We start from the raw sequence: 20880 nt of genomic DNA, 5'->3' as shown, positions 1-20880 counted from the left end.
CAACTATCATCCACCCAGTGGCCTTCTTTCTAAAAGCACCAGTAGGTGTATTTTGTTTGTTCCTTTGTTTTGTAAGACATACATTTTAGTTAAAACTTAATTTTCTCACTCTCTAAGACACCTGGCACCAAGACTTTGGAATTACTTGTTGAAAAATTGATTGGGGGGCAGGGAACAGAGTAAAATAGAGAAAGAGAGAAAACTAAAAGAAAAATCATTTCTCCCAGCACTACAAATGAATCACTAAAAAAAACCCCTAACTCCCAAAGCAGCAGTATGTCTACTGTTTTGCCTGGGAACAGAATCACCTGGCACGCACGAGCTGTTTCCTGAGCTTGGTCTGTCAATGCATGGCCTCATCATTAATTAACATTTCTGAAAGGCCCTTCTTGCACGGCAGATGAGGGAGCTCAATTTGCTGTCCTGAGGACGGGCGGGGAGCTGACTCATAACATTTTGTAAAAGAAACTGGTCTTGCTGCCCTGGTGCAGGGACAGAGGCTATGGGAGTAAATGAAGCAGAATCAGAAGAATCAAGAGAAGCTGCAAACAGAGGCAAGGCCCTGCCAGGCCCGGACCCCTCCCTGTGGACCACGAGGAGGTGCTGAGGGGGAGCTGCAACCCAAGGGTTCCTCAAGAGGACTGTCAGGCTCTGTGGCAATGGAAACAGGCCAAGAGGGGCCTTGCATACAGAGACACCAAACGTTCTCAGATTTCCAGGACTGACCTGACTGCCTTCTATTCTTTTCAAGAAAAATGTATTGGCATTTCTGCTCTAACATCACATATACATTGCTAAAAACTCTGAGTTCTACAAAATGGCATGCTAAAAAATAATAGGGCTTATGGGAAAAATAGAGTTGGGGCAGTCCATAAAAACCAATGGAACTTGGTAACCAAAGCACTCGCAAACAACAATCACAACCTTAATAAAATATGAGCCTGGTTACATTTCTCCTGACGTTTCCACTGGGCATCATCAGCAGTGAATTCCTGGCAGCCTTAAAGCCTCTTGCTTCTTCCTGAACATAGGGTCTGGAGGGCATTCACTTCCACGAGAGAGAAGTTTCTTCAAAGTACAAAGTCTCAAAGTCTCATTCAGGGTGTAGGCTTCCTCATTAACGTTTTTAACTTTGGGGGATATATAATCAAGCTCCTGGATTTAATTCTAGTTTATAAGAAATATGGGAGATAGATGAACATCTTAAATCACACCATGAAGATACAATTAGCCAAATCCAGTGTAAACCTGATTTCACCACCTCAACTATAAAAATGCCTTTTTTAACAGTCAGCCAAGATTAAGCAATGACTTATCATAGGTGATATTTAGGAATTAGCGTTTATTTTGTGAGATGTGATAGTGACATTGCAGTTTTTATAGTTACATGTTTTAAAAATCTTTGTTAGAGATAAAAATAAAAACAGATGATGTGAATATACCAAAAAAATTTTAGCAGTTGTTAGACCTAAGGGACTGGAATGTGAGATTTCTTTATACTATTTTCTTTACTTTTATGTAAAATTGAAATGTTTTGTAATATTTTTAAAAAGGCTCTTATCTTGTACTGCCAGAAAGTAAGGAAGGTCTAAAAATAAATAAAAATGTTTAAAAAGCCAAACAAACACCCTCTCCCCACCAGTTGTGGGGTATGTCAACTGGAAGAGCTCCCAATGGCCAAAGCTGGAACAATTTGAGCAAAAAAATAATAATAATAAAATAAGATAGAATTATATTATAACTGAAAGTATAAAATAAATATCCTTAAGTTCATACTGACATAGACAAATGAGCGGAATGGGACAGAAGAGACAAATCTCCCAAACAGAAGAATTCCAAATAATTGATGTAGATACTCCATCTTGTAAGGTGGAGCCTGTCTCGCCACTCCTTAAGTGTGGGCTGCATACAGGGACTTCTGTCCAAAGGCTGGAGCATGGAAAAGATGGGGAAAATGAGTAACTCTGTAAGTGAAGAAGCCAGACAAACACTACCTCAGCCCAGTGATCAAAGTCAGCATCAACAGTGATAATTCATATTGATAATATGTGCCCCGGATATGTGATTAAAATGTCATTTTACCTCTGTGATCTTCGTCTGAAAATCCTTTAAGCCCAGTCTAATTATGAGAAAAGCATCAGACAAATCCCAACAGAGGGTTTCTACAAAACGCCTGACCAGTGCTCCCCAAAGCTGCCAAGGACATCAGAAACAAGGAAAGTCTGGGAAACTGGCACAGCCAAGAGGAGCCCAAGGAAACGTAATAACAGAATGTAATGTGGGGTCCTAGGACAGAAAAGAGATACTGATTTTTTTTAAGCCTAAGGAAATCTGCATAAAGTATAAACATTAGATAACAATAATGTATCAAGCCTGGGCAATATAGTGAGACCCCATCTCTACAAAAAAAACATTTAAACATTAGCTGAGCATGGTGATGCATGTCTGTAATCCCAGCTACTTGGGAGGCTGAGGTAGGAGGATGGTTTGAGCCCGGGAGGTGGAGGTTCCTGTGAGCCGAGATCATGCCACTGCACTCCAGCCTGAGCAACAGAGCGAGACTCTGTCTCGAATAATAATAATAATGTATCAATATTGGGTCATTAATTGTGTCTAATGTACTATACAAATGTCAGTTGTTACTAATAGCAGAAACTGGGTACAGGGTATATGGGAACTATCTTCACAAATTTTCTGTAAATCTAAATTTACAGAAAAATTTTCTCAAAATCTAAAATTGTTCTAAACCATACTTTAACAAAAAAATAGGAGCAGATGGATTAGCAAGATATAATCGTCCCCGGACCCAATTATCTTTTGATTTTTAAAAATGTCCTGGAACACTATGGCAGTTAAAGGAATCCAGTCTGGTAGACCAGTGGAGCAGGCTGTGGCCAGCTGAGGCAGGATGGGGCTCAGGGACCCCCCGCCCTCCCACCTCATTCATTTTTATTAACTCCCAGCCCTTCCCACTTTTCTAACCTCTGCCCTTCTAGAAATGCCCTCAGATTACTTTCACATGCTTTTGCACCTGACTTCCTTGTTTGGTACTGTGTTTAATAACAGCTTTATTGAGATATAATTTAGGTACCCAAAAGTTTACCCTTTCAAATGTACAATTCAGTTGTTTTTAGTATATTTATAGACTTGCACAACCATCACCACTGTCTAACTTTAGAACATTTTCGTTACCCAAAAAAGGAATCTCAAACTCGTTAGCAATCACTAACCCATGCCCCCAGCAACTACTAATATGTTTTCTGCCTCTATCACTTCGATGGTTTTGGACATTTCATATACATGGACTCATACAATGTGTGATCTTTTGTGACTGGCCTCTTTCACTTAATACAGTTTTCAAGGTCCATTCATGTCGTTGCTTGTATCAGTATTCCATTCTTTTTTAAATTTTTTAAAAATATTTCTTTAAATTTTTTTTTTTTTTTTGAGACAGGGTCTCACTCTCACCGAGGCTGAAGCGCAGTGGCACAATCACAGGTAACTGCAGCCTCAACCTCCTTGGCTCAAGTGATCCTCCCACCTCAGGTGCCCTCCCCTCCACCGCAGTAGCTGGGACTACAGGCCCACCCTACCACACCCAGCTATTTTTGTTTGTTTGTTTTTGGTAGAGACATTCACTATGTTGCCCAGGCTAGTCTCAAGCTCCTGGACTCAAAACAATCCTCCTGCCTTGACCTCCCAAAGTGCTGAGATTATAGGCAGAAGCCACCAGGCTGGGCCCATTCCTTTTTTTTTTTTTTAATTGTTGAATACTTACATTGTATGTTTATGCCACATTTTATTTATTCATTCAATCGCTGATGGATATTTGGGTTGTTTTCACCTTTAGGCTACTATAAATAATGCTGCTATGAATATTCATGTATGAGTTTTGTGTAGACATATGTTTTCATTTCTCTTGGGTATATACCTAGGAGTGGAATTGCTGGGTCATATGATAACATTATATTTAACCTTTTGAGGAGCTGCTAAACTGTTCTTCAAAGGAGCTGCACAATTTTATAGTCCCATGAGGAATGTAGGAGGGTTCCAGTTTCTTCATATCCTCACCAACATATATTATTGTCTTCTTTTATTTTAGTACATCCTAGTGGATGTGAAGTCAGGTATCTCACTGTGATTTTGATTTGCATTTCCTCAGTGACTACTGATGTTGAGCACGTTTTCATATGCTTATTGGCTATTTGTCTATCTTCTTTATAGAAATATATATTCAAATCTTCTGCCTATTTTTAAATTATCTTTTTTATTGTTGAGCTGCAAGAGTTCTTTACATGTTACGTGGGAGAAATTCAAATATTTTCTCCCATACTCTGGGTGGCCTTTTCCCTTGTTTAATGGTGTCCTTTGAAGCACAAAAGTTTTTAAATTAGATAAGGTCCAATTTATCTTTGTTGTTGTTGTTGTTTTCTCTTGTTCCTTTTTGTTGTTGTATCTAAGAAACCCATGACCCTAGTTCTATGAAGATTTATACTTATGTTTTATTCTAAAAGAGTTCTATAGTTTTAGCTCTTACATTTAGGTGTGTGATTCACTTTGAGTTAATAATGGTATGAGGGTCCAACTTCATTCTTTTGCTTGTGGATATCCAGTAGTCCCGGCAGCATCTGTTGAAGAGGATGATTTTTTTTCCCTTGTTGAATTACCTTGTCACCCTTGTTGACAATTAACTGATCATAAATGTAAGGGATTACTTCTACTTTCTTATTTTCTAATAGCTATTTTTTTTCTTATTACCAAAGAAATATTTGTTCATTGCAGAACTTTTGGAAAATATGACAAAGAACAAAGGAGAATATATTAAAACATGCTATAATCTCATCATCTGGAACAAACCAGGTTTTTGGAGCTATCATTTTGAAATATGTTTCCTGGTAAATAAAAAACCTGGGGCAGAGAGTGGAGGTGTTTTGATGGTCTGTATATCCTAACAGTGGCAAATGTGGTTCTGATGGGCAGCCAGAGTTGAGAACCACACTGAGAAAGGCTGTGGTGAGCCATGCAGGTGTGCTCAGGGGAGCTCCAGGGATGAAGGTTGTGCAAGCATCCTAGAGAGTGAGTTGACCCAGGACAGCATCTCAGCAGCCTAACAGTCGGGAGAGTCAGGGTGCCTGGGGTTGGCTGATTTCCTTGAGCTCCCCTGCCGTACCCTATGGCTCCTGCTCTGGGACCCACCACACCCAGGATTCAGCCTTCCTCCGTCTATGCCACTACTGCTTGTGCTTCTCTGTTTCAGTTTTTTCCTAATGTTTCTCTTTTTCTTACTCTCAAATTCACAGCCCTCCGAGAGTAGGTCTGATTGGGTCAGTGATTCACAATCTCCAACATGGAGCAACTTGGAGTCCTCAATACAGGTCACTGGAAGTGACCATATAATTTATCATTCAAATTGGGGCCCTTCTGAGAGTGAATGTAGGGGCTAATGGTGATGAAACTGGAGCAGCAGGGATAAAGTAGGACTGTCCCAGGCAGATTGGGATAAATGGTCACCCTATCTACAGGTCACCGATCTTCCTGAGGTTCATTCCAGCATTCTTCAGTGTGCTCTGTGTGAAATCCTACATATTCAGCCCCGCTCTTCCTACCTCTTTCTTGATCATGCATATTGTAAAAGTATAATAGGTATATATTAACATATTGAAGGCTCTGAGAAAGAAATAAGTGACTGTTTAACCTTTTTCATACTTATGTGACTATTGTGTCTTTTCTTTTTGTAATATGTGTTTCCTTTGCCCTGTGGATTCCTTCTCCCACCTCTCATAACCTTCAGTGCTAGCCAATTAGTGCATCCCCTGCCAATTAAGTGATTGGTTCAGGGATGGTCACATGATAGAATTTGGACAAATGAAGGCATTACTCCCAGAACTTGCGTAAAAGCTACCAAACCTTTTTTCTTTCCTTCTCTGGAAGATGTGAGGTAAAGATGGAATTACCACAGCCATTATGTGAAAATGAGCCTAAATATGCCATCAACTCCCAGGAGGGCAGAAGAGAAATCCTCTGCATCCTGCCTCATCCTAAGGGAATAAGTAAATGAGGGACAACTCCAGTGGCTTTCTAGCAGAGATTTAAAAACCCCTGTCAATGACCAACTCAGATATCATTCGTAAAGAAAGACAGGGGAGACAAATAACTTCCCAAAAGAAACCAGGTCCGTGGTGACATTGTGGAACTATTGGATGGTTTCCCAGCTGAATCCAGCCCTGCCTTTGGGTTATTAGCCAATTTAATACTGTTTGTTCCTAAGCCTGTTTGGTTTGGATTTTCTTTCATTTGCAATTAAAAAAAAAAAAGCTACTTTGGGGAAAGCTGATTTTGTTCTATACTTCTTGAGCACAGACCAAGGTATTGGGGGAAGAGGCAGGTGTCACATGTCACAAAAGCAAGTGGCTATTGATGAATACTGAGGAGAGAGTTGTGGTCACAGCAGGCTGGGTGTACTCTTCAGTATTTTATTTGACAGTAAAGCACAAATACTTCGAACATCATCAAATCTACTTCTGCTACATGATTTATAATTACTGCATAGTATTCTATTGTATGTATTTATTATTCACTTAATCAACTGCCCTATTTTTGTTCTCTTTAGAACAAAATATAAATTTAATATTATTTAATATAAATGATGCTTTGATGAACATCTTGTGCATAACTAATTGTTCATGGACATCTCTGATTACTTCCTTATGACTGGTTAATCAAAGTGGAATTGCTAGGTCAACTGGTGTGACATGGTCTTAAAGCTCTATGTACCCATTGTTAAATTGCCCTCCAGGAATGTTGCATCAGTTTACACTCACAAGACAGGGCCAGGAGAGAATATATGCCAGGGGCTCCGTGTGGGATTATTCCAACACCTTTGCCAATTGATAGAAAATGAGATCTCCTTGTTTTAATGTGCTCTCTTATTATTATTAATTGGCCATCTTGGGTTTTTATAGGTTTTTTTCTCATCCAAGAATCTAAGAAGAGTCCATAAAGAAGGCTGACAACAAATGAATGGAGAAAACACAAGCCCCAAAGCCTGCAGCACAGCCAGGGACCCTCTGTGAGCTGAGTCTGTGAGTTAGGTAAGAGCATCTCCCAGAGATCTGGAGATAGGCCTGGGACTCAGAAGAGAAAAGGGCAGGCACAAAGGAAGGTGATACTTTACAAGATCCATCAGCATCACATGTAGTAACTCCATACAGAGTCATGCAGAAGAAAGAAGAAGAGAGAGAGAGAGAGAGAGAAAGAAAGAAAAGAAAAAGAAACTCAGATCATTTTCAGAGGAGAAGATGCCAGCCAGGGCTTTTTGCAGCAAAGTCATTAAAACTCTTTGCTCCATTTCAAAGGTGTTCCTGGGGGAAGGTGAGGGCCTCACAGACTGGGGACAGGGGAGCACTGGGGGACAGAGGGTCCTTGCCTCTTGGGAGGCCACAAAGGGGCCACCTCTGATCCACAACACCCCTGCCTTTGCTAAACTTAAAACTTGGTGCCTTCCTCTATTTCTCTCTTGGGTTAAAGGCCATTTCTTATTTCTGAAGTAAAAGTAGAACTTTTGTCATTTTTTCTCAGAGCAACACATCCCCCAGGAACCAGCCAACACCCATTTTTCCTGGATTTCTCTGCCCTGGCACGCAGAACCTCTCCTTCTATTTGAACCTCTTGTTGTCATCACTGTTTGCCTGTGGGTTTGGTCTCCTGCGCACATACCATATCCCCAAGGCAATGGGACTGAAGACTGATTTTTTTTTTTTTTTTTTTTGAGACAGAGTCTCGCTCTGTCGCCCAGGCTGGAGTGCAGTGGCGCGATCTCGGCTCACTGCAAGCTCCGCCTCCCGGGTTCACGCCATTCTCCTGCCTCAGCCTCCCGAGTAGCTGGGACTACAGGCGCCCGCTACCACGCCCGGCTAATTTTTTGTATTTTTAGTAGAGACGGGGCTGAAGACTGATTTTTAAAACACATGTTTTGTTTTTTGTTTTTTTTTTCTGACTACAAAAGATATACAAGAGCAAAGAATAAATGAAGATTGTACATAATCCTACCGTCAGAGATAACTACTATTAACATGACCTCTACATATCTGATAGTTTTACTTGACATAGATAAATATGTAATCTTTTCAAAATGTAACTTCTAAAGGAATCTTCTTCCTGGGGCCTCCCCCTCCCTATCCTTGACCCATTTGCTCCAAATAAAATGCATGTCACAGACTAATGAGCTTATTGGAAAAAGAGAAAGCAACATGACTGCTTTAGAAATTCTCTGTGATACACATGAAGGAAATTACTACCTTAACATGCATTTCAAAGGTTTTCTTTTGTATAAATATGACCTGTCAGATGGCCCCTGCTTCCTAAGCTTCCAGGAGGTTATTGTGGAAGAGATTCTTTTCTCTTTTTGACAATCATAAATGGGAAATAATATTCAAGCTGGGTGGTCTCAGAGGCCAAGCAATTGGTGGGATAATGAGATACAAACAGGAACAGATAATAAGGCAGGGGAGGTACAAGTTCTCTCCTTGTGGGAAGCCAGCAGGGAGGTTTCCTGGGAGACTCAGGGTCCACCAACCTCCAGGACCCCAGAGCAAGTGTCTCTTGAAGACCCAGAACAAGCTTGCAGACCAGATGCAGCACTTGTTCTGGCACCTTCTTTGACACCAGCTGCCCCTGGCACTTGGGTGAGGGAGGTGCCTTCAAGATAGATGGGGCATCCCAAGTATAGAGGCTGATAAAGAACTGCTGTAGCCCAGGGCTGCCAACTTCCTGGCCCCATTTGTCTCAAAGCATCCTACTAACAGGCATTTCCTCCTTAGTAAGATGAGCTCTGCCATCTAACTCTGTCATTTGAGGCCCGAGAATCTTTTGGGTGAATCCTGGAACTACAGACTGGCTCATCTAATTTGATGAGATTTCTTTTAAAAATAATTAAAAAGTTACCCAGGCATGGTGGCTCACACCTGTGGTCCCAACTACTGGGGAGGCTGAGGCAGGAGGAGCACTTGAGGCTGGAAGTTCCAGGCTGCAGTGAGCTATGACTGTGCCACCTCACTCCAGCCTGGCCAACAGATCGAGACTCTGTCTCAAAAAAACAAAACAAAACAAAAGCATAAAGGTAGTTTTTACTTAAATACTTAACCCATCCTTTAGCCTTCTTTGGGAATACTTTAGACCAGTGATTCTCAAAGTATGGTCTCTGATTATCAGCAGCAACCTGTCAGAAATGCAAACTATGCCTTACCCCCAGACCTACTGAATCCAAAAATCAGAAAATGCTGGGTAGGCCCAGCAGTCTGCAATTCTGACTCACCTAAAATTTGAGAACCATTGTTTAGGGAAGGAAAAAGAAAAGAAATATGTGTGTGTGTGTGTGTGTGTGTGTGTGTGTGAGTCTATGCACACATTTATATACTGTATACACACACTCGTAGATGTGACTTAGGTGGCTGTGCAAACACAAGGCATTCTATTATAACAGAAATTCCTTTTGGGAAGACTTAGAGAAAGACTTTGCCAACACCTCTGTCCCCAAGGTCCCAAGTGCACAATCCGAACACCATGACAAGGGCAAGTGGCAGTTTCCATAGGTTTGTCTTTGGAAAATGAACTCCTTCTGCTGGCCCTTGCTTCTATTCCCCTTTCCCGGTTCCCCACCCTGCACTCTCCCCTTTCCATTTTCTTTTCTTGCCCCTGAATATTCCCTTCATGACTGAAAAATGCCTCCTTTCAGGGACCAGCTGTCTTCTCCATGAAGCCTGCCCTGATTCTCCCCAGGGGGAAGGCTGGCCCCCTTTTCCAAACTCCCACTACATTTTGTCCCAGTTGGAAGCCACTGGGACTCCCTAAGAACAATATCCAAGTTGAAGACACCTTTGCCACCCCCGCCAGTGGACATGGAAGGAGTGCCACACACACCCGCCCTGAATGCAGAAGCAGCAGGTAAGGATGCACAGCAAAGCAGATAGGGGAGGGCTTGAGGGAGGAGAAGGAAAAGTCACGGAAATGAATCAGCATCTAAATGGTGATGTGATGGACCAAGACAAATTGGCCCCTAGTTTCCAGTTTAAAGATGGATTATCACATTAATGTTAAATTCTACTTAAATGAGACTATTTCTTCACAGTGGGCATTCAATGAAATACCCCTGTGGAACAGAATATTAGGAGAAAAGAACAAAGGCTCAATAAAGATGGGAATAGCTAAAGGTAAAACCAACTGTATCCATAAAAAAATACATCTTTTAAGCTTTATTTCCCTGGTCTCAAAGACATCTCTATTTTTCTTTTTGCAACCAGTACCAATTGCTCCTTTGTGTGATTAACAATGAGCTCTTTAATTTTCTACCACTTGACCATGCTCCATTCAGCAAGGTTCATCCTTATTTCCCCAGCCTTCTCTGACAATTTCACCTTTCATGCCAGGAATGTAATTGCTGAAAGGCAACCTCTGAATCCTGGGAATTTGGAACAGCCTTCATTATTCTAGCCTCCGCCTCACCTCCCTGTTTTGTATCAATCCACTGAACTTGGTTCAATGCCAGAACATCCAAAGCATCTTACATAGACTGTTGGTGGGAGGTGAGACGTCAGACAACCAATTCCCTCCTCATTCTACAGACGTCAGAACTATCTCAGCCTCTTGCAGCTACCATTGATCCCTAGGTCTGCGAAAACAGCACATTCAAATTTTAGTGGTTGCCTCCACCGGAGCAAGTAGAGATTAGAATCAGCTGTGGTTCTAGATGCCCAGGCATCTAGATGGGAACACAGACCTGCGGTCCATGAGAGCAGAAGTGGGAAGCCAGACTGACTTGGGTGGGTTCCCCACCCTAGCATTTGAGGCATTGACTTGTAGCATCACCTCCCCAAGGCTCAGTGTCCCTCGCCTATAAAATGAGGGACTAAACGAGAAATCAAAAGACTACTTGGCAGAGTGTCTAGAATAGAGTAAGTGCTCAATAAAAGATATTAACTAATAATTATAATAGTAGTAGACTTCCATGTGGTGACTAGCCAGCCAAGCTGACATTCGGCCTGGGGTCCCTGGGACCTGTTGTTGTTGTTGCTGTTCTTTGTTTGATTTTTACCAGTCACTTCTCTCTAACCTGCTCCGATCAGGCAGAGCTGAAGCTGTGCATGAACACAGCTAGCCAGCTGAGGGGCCATCCCATCATCTCCTCCCAGTCCATTTCAGGAGGCTCGACTCTTCTGCTGTATCAGCTGTACATCACCTCATGTAGATCGCCCTGAGGGCCTGACTCCCTTGCTTGTAACAACTTGAGAACAGGACCGGTTTCATTTAGTCCTAAATCCTCCTTCTCAATAAATCTTTGCTGAATGAATGAATGAGTGAGCAAAAACTACCTCTGCTCCAGCGCCAGTTGTATCTCTATATCCAGTCTAATTCTTTGCTTGATCAACACTTGGTCTGACTTGTCACTGGTCCCTTGGGCTGCTAGTTCCTCCTGGGACAGGGGCTCCTCAGCTTTCCACCTGGACCCTTGTCAGGAACAGTGGAAGCCTAGGCAGAGAGGGCTGGGTCTTAGTAAGAGCAGAGGATCAATAAACTTCCTCTGCTAAGGAAAAAATTCCCATAATGGGATAAGGCTGCACCATTTAGGACAGTAACCCAGGGCCTTTCTTTTTCAAATCTAGCTTCGCACAGAAGCAATAACTTTTATTTGAACATCCTTTGATTTTAAACATTATCAATCAATATACATTTAAGAGCACCAGATATGTGTTTAGCATTTTACTACATGCTGAGGGTAAGAAAGAAGGGCTGTATTGTTCTGAATATAAAGTAGGTTTTCTTTAATATTATACAGTAAAACATGCATTTCTGCTATTTGCTTTACTGGTGATCCCAGCTTTTTTATGCATGAAGTCTGCATGCATAAAAAAGCTGGGATCACCAGTAAGGCAAATAGCAGCATGCAGACTTCATCTCCAGGAAGGGAGGAGGAGGGTCAAAGGATATTGGGGTGGGAGGATGTAATAACAGCACTTATTATTTCACTCATTGTTAGTAACATTTTCATAGCAATTCAAGTCAATAAACATACAATAGCGCTTTGGTAAGAAATAAACATATAGGTACAAATTAAATATAAAAAAACCTAAACTTAAACTGTCATCAATTAATGTTTAACTCTGGTGTCTTTTTCATTTTAAGAAAAATGTTTTCCTCTTTCCATGTTGATTGGGCCAAGATCCAGAACTTTCAACTTCCCACTGTGTTAGTTGATGCATGGAACAGAGAGGCTGGGAGGCTACTCACAGGATGGTTGGGAAGGTTGCAGATGGGAATTAAAAAACAAAAACAAAACAGGACTTCCCAAGCACAGCCATATAGCTGGGTCTTGCAGAGATTAGAATGGAGTCCCGGAAATGAAAGGATCCAGCACAGCTCTTGGGACTGGGCTCTCATTGCCCCCATTAGCAGGAGTTTGTTGATTCTCTGCCATTACTGAGACAGGCCTCATTCTGCCTCAGCCTCTGTTGTTCCTGCCTTTCCATTAGCCCCTCATCCTCTAGTCAAAGTATTGTTCCCACACCTCGTGGATTTTGTCTTCTGTTTACACAAAATTCATCTTCTCTCATGTGAGTTTTCTCTGCTTCTAGTTCTATTAGCCAACTCATGAATTTTCTCCACCCACCCTTCAGTTCAATCCTTAGAAAGAGAGAATACAATTTTAGCAGCTGGTCACCATTGTCTCTGTTGGAGATGAGTTTTGCTCCTTGCCTACTCAGAGGTCACAGGCAGACATATGGATCAGCTGTCCTCAGGCCAGTGCCCACTCAGCCACTAGGATGCAGGCAGAAGACAATACATCCACCTCATGCATCTCCCTAAGCATGGCACCATGATCCCCATGTTACCTATATTTGACCTTCTAGCAAAATTATATCAATCCACTGAAGTTAGTTCAGTGCAGCCTTTGTCCTGCTGCCGGGGACTGTGTGCTCCATCAGGGCAAGGCATGAGTCTTTTTTTAAATCACACCTGTAACCTCAGTACATAACACAAAGGTAGTTTTTTCTCAAAGTTATTGGAATATTTTTCTGAATGTTGAATGCCACTGGAATGTTTTCTCCCTGCACTTCTTTGCCTGGCTAAGTCCTACTCAGTCAAGGCTTGTTTCAAGAGATTAATTTCCGTGATGTCTCCATCATTCTAGATTATTTAATCATTCTCTGTAATCCTAAAGCATCCCATGTGTACATCAGTCACATCATTTGTGCTTTCTACTGTAGTTGTTTATTTAATCACTGTAGAGGACGATGGTCATTTCTAGCAGCCCTAAATCTCTTAAACAGCGTCTCCATATTCTTATAGTTTCCCATGGTTTACATCTCAAATTCCCATCACACCACACCTGCAGTTCCCAGCCTCTTGTGCTAGGATGCAGATATTGATTTATATTCTGCAAGTCAGATATGTTCATGCAGGACTTGGATTCATATCTAAGTTTCATGGGAAAAGAGGCAGGATACGGGCCTTCATTCTGCTGGCTTGGATGATGGCAGATGTGATGTGGTTATGAAGCCAACAGTAGTGGTGGTAGCTTCCTGATTCAGAGGTTCCTGTCTGTGGGAAAGACAACTTATCTTTTGGGCAAGCTATTTTGGTGGAGTCCTGGAAGCTCAGCATAGAGTCTGTTTCTTCCCAATGGTTTTTTGAGATATTTATAAACCTTAATTAATCCCTTTCAGTTTAAACTAGCTAGAGTGGATTATGTTGTCCACAATCCAGAACCTTGACCAATACTGGCTTCTTTCCTATCAGTCTGAACATGAAGGCAGGAATTGTGCCCTATTTGTCTTTGTATCTCTAGTACTTAGAACCATGTGTGGCACATAGTCGGTTCTCAATAAATGTTTATAGGTGGTATAGATCATAGTCATGTGCCAAGTGACAAAGTTTTGGTAAACAATGGACTGGATATATGAAGGTAGCCCCATAAGATTATAATGGACCTGAAAAATTCCTATTGCCTAGTGACATTGTAGCTGTTGTAACATCCTAGTGCAATGCAGCACCTTTTTAATGTTTGGATATATTTAAATACACAAATACCACTGTGTTACAATTGCCTACAGTATTCAGTACAGTGACATGCTGTACAAATTTGTAGCCATGGAGGCTATCCCATATAGCCTAGGTGTGTAGTAGGCTCTACCATCTAGGTTTGCGTAAGTACGTTCTGTGATGTCCACACAATGATGACATTACCTATTGACACATTTCTCAGAGCTCATCCCTATCATTAAGTGATGCCTGGCTGTAGTGTGTTAGTCATGTATGTTTGCTGAACTATGTATAACTCCTAACTAGCTAGTAGTTTTGTTGAATACAAACTGTTCTTGTGAGAAATCTAAAATATGTTTCCTACACAATTATTATCCATTTTAGCAACTGTGCTGGGCACAGTGCACATCAAGTTTAATAAGATACAATCCTCATTCCTCCCTCAAACCAATGGGGGTGATGAATCATTTTACTATTTAAATATGATTTGTAACTCATCTTTGGAGTGGGAAAGAAAGCAAGATGGTATTTGGCCATCCTAAGACAAGGTTGACTGAATCCTAAAAACACTGTGGTATTTCAAAAATACTCCCCATTTAACCAGAGTCAACTCTTGATTATTGGTACTGATGGCGAAGAAAACAGCTTTGACCATCTTAAAGAAGCTAATCAGCCAGATAACATTTCTATGGAATTTTGGAACATTTTTTCTGAATGTGGCAGAATCTTATGTTCTGGGAATTTATTTCAAACAACATGATGAAGCAGAACTGGAAAGACTTGACTCGGGTGAATCTGGGAATCCATCCAGTTTCCCAAGCCTGCCCCTCTGTTCAAATCTTTCCGTTAACAGTCTTAATGCTGGGAATAGACTCTTCATCCATCGGATTAATGTAAAGCATCACCCAGAGCAGAGCTGCCCTTACTGAAATCTTTCTTAAAGTTGGAAATATCATTAAGTATTTCATTTCCACGGGGCTTCCCTGTTGAGACACAGGATTTATATAAAATCAGAGCAATATGCAGTTGAGGTAACAATGAAGGAAACAGAAAAATAGCAAATTGAAAGCAGAAAAGATATAGCCTAACCTGCTGACAAACCTTGGACAGTTTTTATCTATTTTCTCTGTGCCTTGTAAAAAAAAATACTTTTCTTTAGCTCTCCTGGAATCCCAAGTTTCTTCAAATCATAGCCTTTCTTGGCATTCACTTCTTGCCAGGCACTGGGCTAAAAGCTTTCCCTGTGTTTCTCATTTAATCCTCACTCTAACCCTCTCTGGTGTGTATTGTAATCCCAGTGTTACAGACGAGAAAACCGCTCAGAGGCAGTAAGGAAGAAAATGAGCATAAGGCCATGTAGGCAAGGATTCAAACTCTAGTTTGAACTGTGTTCTCACTACTGTTACACAGCTGTCCACATTACCAAGAAACATACAAGTAACTTCCAGAAACTTCATCTTGTTCTTTTCAGTACTTTGAGGTACTCAAAATTTTTTGCACCCTTTCTCTACTTCAAAATTAAGTTCCTTCTGGCCAAGCATGGTGGCACACGCCTAACTCCAAGCACGTTAGAGGCTAAGGTGAGTGGATCATTTGAGCCCAGGAGTTAGAGACCAGCCTGGGCAACATGGTGAGACTCTGTCTCTACCAAAAAAAAAAAAAAAAAAAAAAAAAGTAGGTTCCTTCTGATAGTTTTCAATGGCTAAGTCCCAAAGTGTAAAAGTCTACCCATTATATTTTTACTCCAATATCACTTTCCTAAGCTCATTCCTTAATAGAAAATCACCTTCTGCCTCCCTATGGCTGGTCTTGTGCTGTCTGTGTGGCTTCTAGAACATGACCTTAGGAATCTGCAATAGTGGTATCTTGTGTGTATGTGCCTTTTTGTTTGCAAAAGGATCATGAATCTATTACCTATTACCTATTTGAAGTGTTTACCACAAAGCTATGAAATAGGTATTAGTATTGTATTTTACACATAAGTAAATAATGTGTATTTTACACATTAGTTTTGTATTTTACACATAAGAAAATCATGGTAAGCCATGCACGGTGATGACACAGCTGTCAGTGGCAGAGCTTTGGGCCCTGTACATGGATGCCACTGCTGCCGTGGCACCAGCAGCTCCATTCAAGAGAAGAGCCCTGCTGAAGTGATAGACTGTTGAAACAGGGCTCAGAAAGCTCAACCGTAATTTCCCACAAAAGCATACATCTTCAAAACAGGCCACAATTAAGTTTCCAGTGGCAGAAGTGTTCCTTACAGTGGGTTTCAAAGTCACAATAGCAGCCAAATGGTAGCTCTTTTGAGCACATGGAAGAACAAAGCATAATTTCACAATTTAGACCTCACTTTTTACATTTTTCAAGCAGCTTCCTGGGAGGATCTGGGCATTTTGGGGTGACCGGTACTAACACATTCTGGCCCTTTATGGCCTCCTTGAGCTGTGGGGACAGTCTTCACAGGCTGGGGGACACTTCTTCTCCCTCCTTGGCTAAATGCTCCATAACTTCCCACTCTCTGTAAATGGCAGATGACAAAACTCTCAAGGAAGCTTCTCATGGCTATATTTGTCTGTTATCAAGGGAAATTAAAATACCCGCATTTACATACTCTGGAGTTTGAGGCTTCATTTGCATATTTTATTGATCCCACACTCACATAGTTTTCTGTTCAATGGGGAAAATGCATCATTCTGTCGGCACTTACCTGCATAACCATGTGAACACTCAGGCCGGCTGGAAACCCCTGGGAGGAAAAATAACATTGCAAAACTCTGAGAATATTGTTCATTTTATAGCTTTCTCTACAGCCTTCATAGTTACTAGATTCAAAATTTGCCCAGTAAAATAAGTCTTACAATCATAAACATTCAGCAATGAAGAGTCCCTCTGCACAATTTTTTTTTTTTTTCTTTTCAGATCTGAAAATTCTCTCACAAGCGTGGGAAACCTATCCCAAGGCAAGGGCAAGGAAGAGAAAGTTTATTCTATTTTCTTGGGCTTATTGCCTGACTTTAATTTTAAGGTAGACAGTTACTGAACAGGGCTTAAGTGGCTAGGGAGAAAAAATATATATGCATGCACACACAGACCTCCCCCCACATACATATGTGTGTATGCCTCTCTATGTACTTATTTTCACTTAAACTGTTGGGAAGAGGAGAACTACCACTTTCCTTTGCTTACCCTGTCTAGAATTGGGAATTCCCTTCTTGAGTAAGTCAGGACTTGAAGACTCTTAGGAATAAGTGAGAGGAAACCCAATTCCGACTAGTTTAAGCAGGAATTTTTTAAAAAATGAGAATTCTTTAGTTCACTTAGCTGGAAAGTCCAAAAGGAGTGAAGCATCAGGCATGGCTGGATCCAGGGGATCATGCAATGTTATCAAGGTGTGGTGTTCTTCCTCCATTTCTTAGTGTTGATTGCATTTTTCAGCCAGATTTTCTTTATCTGCTGGTCTCCAGCATTTAAGGTTGTAATTTACCAGTTTGGCAGCACCAGTGGAAAGAGAGCATCTTTATCAATCGCTTCAGTGAAATGTCTTGGGTTGGTTCTTATGGGACCAGCTTAGTTCATGTGTCCATCTCTGAACCAGTGACTGTGGCCAGGAAGATGGAATGTGTTGCAAGGCCAAGTGTGAGCCAGGGGAGGTGCCCACCCTTAAAGCTCAGAATGTGGTCAACCCCACTTGCACACACGTCCTGAAAATGGGAGAGGGATGCTTTCCCAAAACAAAATACAAGTTCTGCCCCCAGAAGGGGGAGTTATGCTGGGTAGGCCAAACCTACAAATGTTCACTAAATTTGCAACTCCTCAGGATAGATTTAAAGACATTTTTGTTTTTTCTGATCTAGTCCCATCGGTCTCCATGAACTCATTTTTCAAAGACAGGGATCTTAGTGAGAGGAGAGATATCAGTCTTACTTCCCCAGTTAAATAGTCCTAGTCCTTTACTTGGACTAGGTGGAGTAGATTGGATTATTATTAAAAAATATTTGCTGTGTGATAAAATTGCATAGAACTAAATGCACACATACACACAAAGGAGTGTGTGTAAAACCTGACGTCTGAATTGGGTTGCTGGAATTTCCTGGTTGCGATATTGTTCTATCATCATGCAAGATGTTACCATTGGGGAAAACTGAGTGAAGGGTATGTAGGATCTCTTTGTATTATTTTTTACAGTGCAGGCAGTCTATAACTAACTCAAAAATAAAAGCCAAAAAGAAATGTGTTACTTTTTCCTGGGGAAAATTCATATTTCTCAACTTCATTAATCCATTTATGGAGACTTAGCCGTGTGACTTGCTTTAGCCAATAAAATGTGAGTCACAACCCTGCTAAGCAGAAGCCTTAGAGCGAGGTCGTGGTTCACCGTGCTCTGATTTCCCTCTGCCTTGATGATTGGCATCATTCCAGACAAGGTAGCTCAGTGGGTCAGCCTGGGTCATGAAGAAGAGCACAATTAGCCCTCGATGAACATGAGGTGTCAGCAAGAAAGCAATCTTTTTCACTATGAGCCTAGAGATGAGGGTTATTTTTTTCTGCAGCATAACCTAGCCCCGTGCTTCTCAGATTCTGTAGCTTGCTTAGAATCGTCTGGAAAGCGTGTTAAGGCACAGATTTCTGAGCCCTGCACCAGAGATTCTGATTCAGCACTTTTGAGGTAGGACCTGAGAATCTGCATTTCAAACAAGCTTCCGAGTTATACTGATTTGCCCATCTGAGGACCACAGTTTGAGTATCACTGACCTCCTTGACTGTTACACCTTTGATTCTCCAGTGAACCTTCCCTTGAACTTTCCAAGTTGTTCATGTCCCTGCTATCACAGAGTCCAGAACTGAGCCTAGAACAGTGCTTAGCACATGACACTCAATGAATTTGTTTAATAAATGGCCCAGTGCTCTTGACAGAACCTGATCTGCCAGTTCAAATGAAGCAATTATCTTTCTAGCCTTAAAATCCCAGTGAAATGATTGTGCTCTTTAAAAAGTATGTTTATTGTTTTCCTGATTAGAAAATACATAAATGTTTGTTATAGAAAATTTTATTTTCAAACACAAAGATAAAAACCAATCCATAATCCAACTACCCAAAGAAGGATACTATTAAAATTTTGGCCATATTTTTCATGTTTTTGGTATTTATAGTTATCATATGATACATAATTTTTGAGTTGCTTTATTAACAGTATGTTGTGCATATGTTCCCATGTCATAAAATAGCATTCTGCAGCTTCCTTTTTCATGGCTGCACAGTGTCAAGCTAAGAGGTAATGCATGTTGCCCAGAGTTTTGTGAGCTGCATACATCAGTAGCCCATGTTCAGTCCATGGTTCATTCAGATCTCTTGCTTCCCTTAACTTGTAACTGCTCTTATCCAATCATTTCCTATCTGTGTTTGTAGAGTTCACCCCAAGGATTTCACCAAGCACTAGTGTTCCTTGTTTTGCTTGTTTTTGATGCCTAAAGAGCCAACAAGTGACTAACAGACTGTTGTTCATGGATTGTCTAGAGTCAGCCTTCTAATAGCACCCAAAGGGCTCCTCATGCTGGTGCAACCCCGCTGCCACTGCTCCTGAGCCTATGTTCCCTTCTCTCCACCATGCACCTTCTGACATCATGACTCACTGGAGAACCAGGCCAGGATCCCAACCACCCCGTGTCTCAGTGGGCCTGGGCGGGAGCCCTGTGCTGCCAGGAGGAGCAGAGATAACATTGATTGTCCAGAAGCTCTACGATGGAGACAGGTTGTCATTGGAAGTCCAACAAGAGACAGAGGCAAGTGAGCTTTATGGAGCACCTACTGTGTGCCAGGCCCCATGCAACGGGCTTCTGTGGAGGCCTGCCCCTGCCATCTTCACAACCCTCAGGTGAGCCAGCTTTAGCTTTACATTTTATAGATGAAAAAAACTGAGAGTTGATGAGACTAAGATACTATTTGTGAGACCAAAAGAAAGAGGAAAATCTCATTTAATCTCCAGGGTTTGTTAAATTAGGCAAAGACAAGAAGGAACTTTTATGTGAGGACAGACTGAAGTCCTGGCATTTTCCAGCTCAGAAAGTCTGAGAAAGGATATGCTCAAGAACTATCACATGAAGGAAGAGCTCCTGCTTGACCGTGAGCTGGGCCGTCAAATCCCACATCCTCATGGGGACTCGATGCAGCCTGGATAGCAGGGTGGTAAGACTCTCTGCTTCCTGAGCACAGGGTCTACCCTCCTCTTGTGAACTCTGTGTCCTTCACCAAGTCATTGAACCTCCATCTGCTTCCTCACCTGTTTAAGAAAGGATGATCGTAATAGGACCCACATCATAGGGTTTTGTTAAGGGCTAAGAGAAAAATATGTAAAGCACCTTGCCGAGTGCCTGGTACTACAGTAAGGATTTGATAAATATTAGCTGTTACAGTAATTAGGAGTCATATTTTATACCCTACAAGAGGCATTTGTAGATCAAAAGAAATCTCACATTACAGGGTGGGAAGTAAACTCACTAAACATAGCCCCAAGGGTGGCACAAACGGAAAATATAAATAGAATAAAAAAGGATTAGATCACGAATGGGTAACCTTTCCTCTACCATAAGCCAGTGACACACAGGGGCAAAAAGAAAATCCATTTCTGGCCCCATGTAACTCAAAGAAGCCATTATAGGCTGTGAAGGGAATTCAATTAGTCACTGGTTGCCATGCCAATGCAAACATCACCCTTCCACCTACTCTACCATCAACACATTTGAATAAGTAACAATGATAATAGCATGCACTAAAAATGCTATTTTTAAAAAAGTTACATGTACTTCTTTCAAAAGTCTGGTTTTCAGAAATAATTGCTATAGTCC

At 41.4% G+C, this 20880-nt stretch overlaps 1 long non-coding RNA gene across 1 annotated transcript; it reads left to right on the top strand.

Annotated features, from left to right (window-relative positions):
- The first annotated feature begins 6962 nt into the window (after positions 1–6962).
- Positions 6963–19910, top strand: LOC134809817 (uncharacterized). Its single transcript, XR_010156358.1, has 3 exons — positions 6963–7091; positions 9734–9942; positions 19553–19910. It is a non-coding gene; the product is annotated as an uncharacterized LOC134809817 (long non-coding RNA).
- Positions 19911–20880: the final 970 nt, after the last annotated feature.

This window comes from Pan troglodytes, chromosome 3 (assembly GCF_028858775.2).
Source record: "Pan troglodytes isolate AG18354 chromosome 3, NHGRI_mPanTro3-v2.0_pri, whole genome shotgun sequence".
Lineage (NCBI taxonomy): Eukaryota > Metazoa > Chordata > Mammalia > Primates > Hominidae > Pan > Pan troglodytes.
This window is presented reverse-complemented; position numbering and strand designations above follow the sequence as displayed.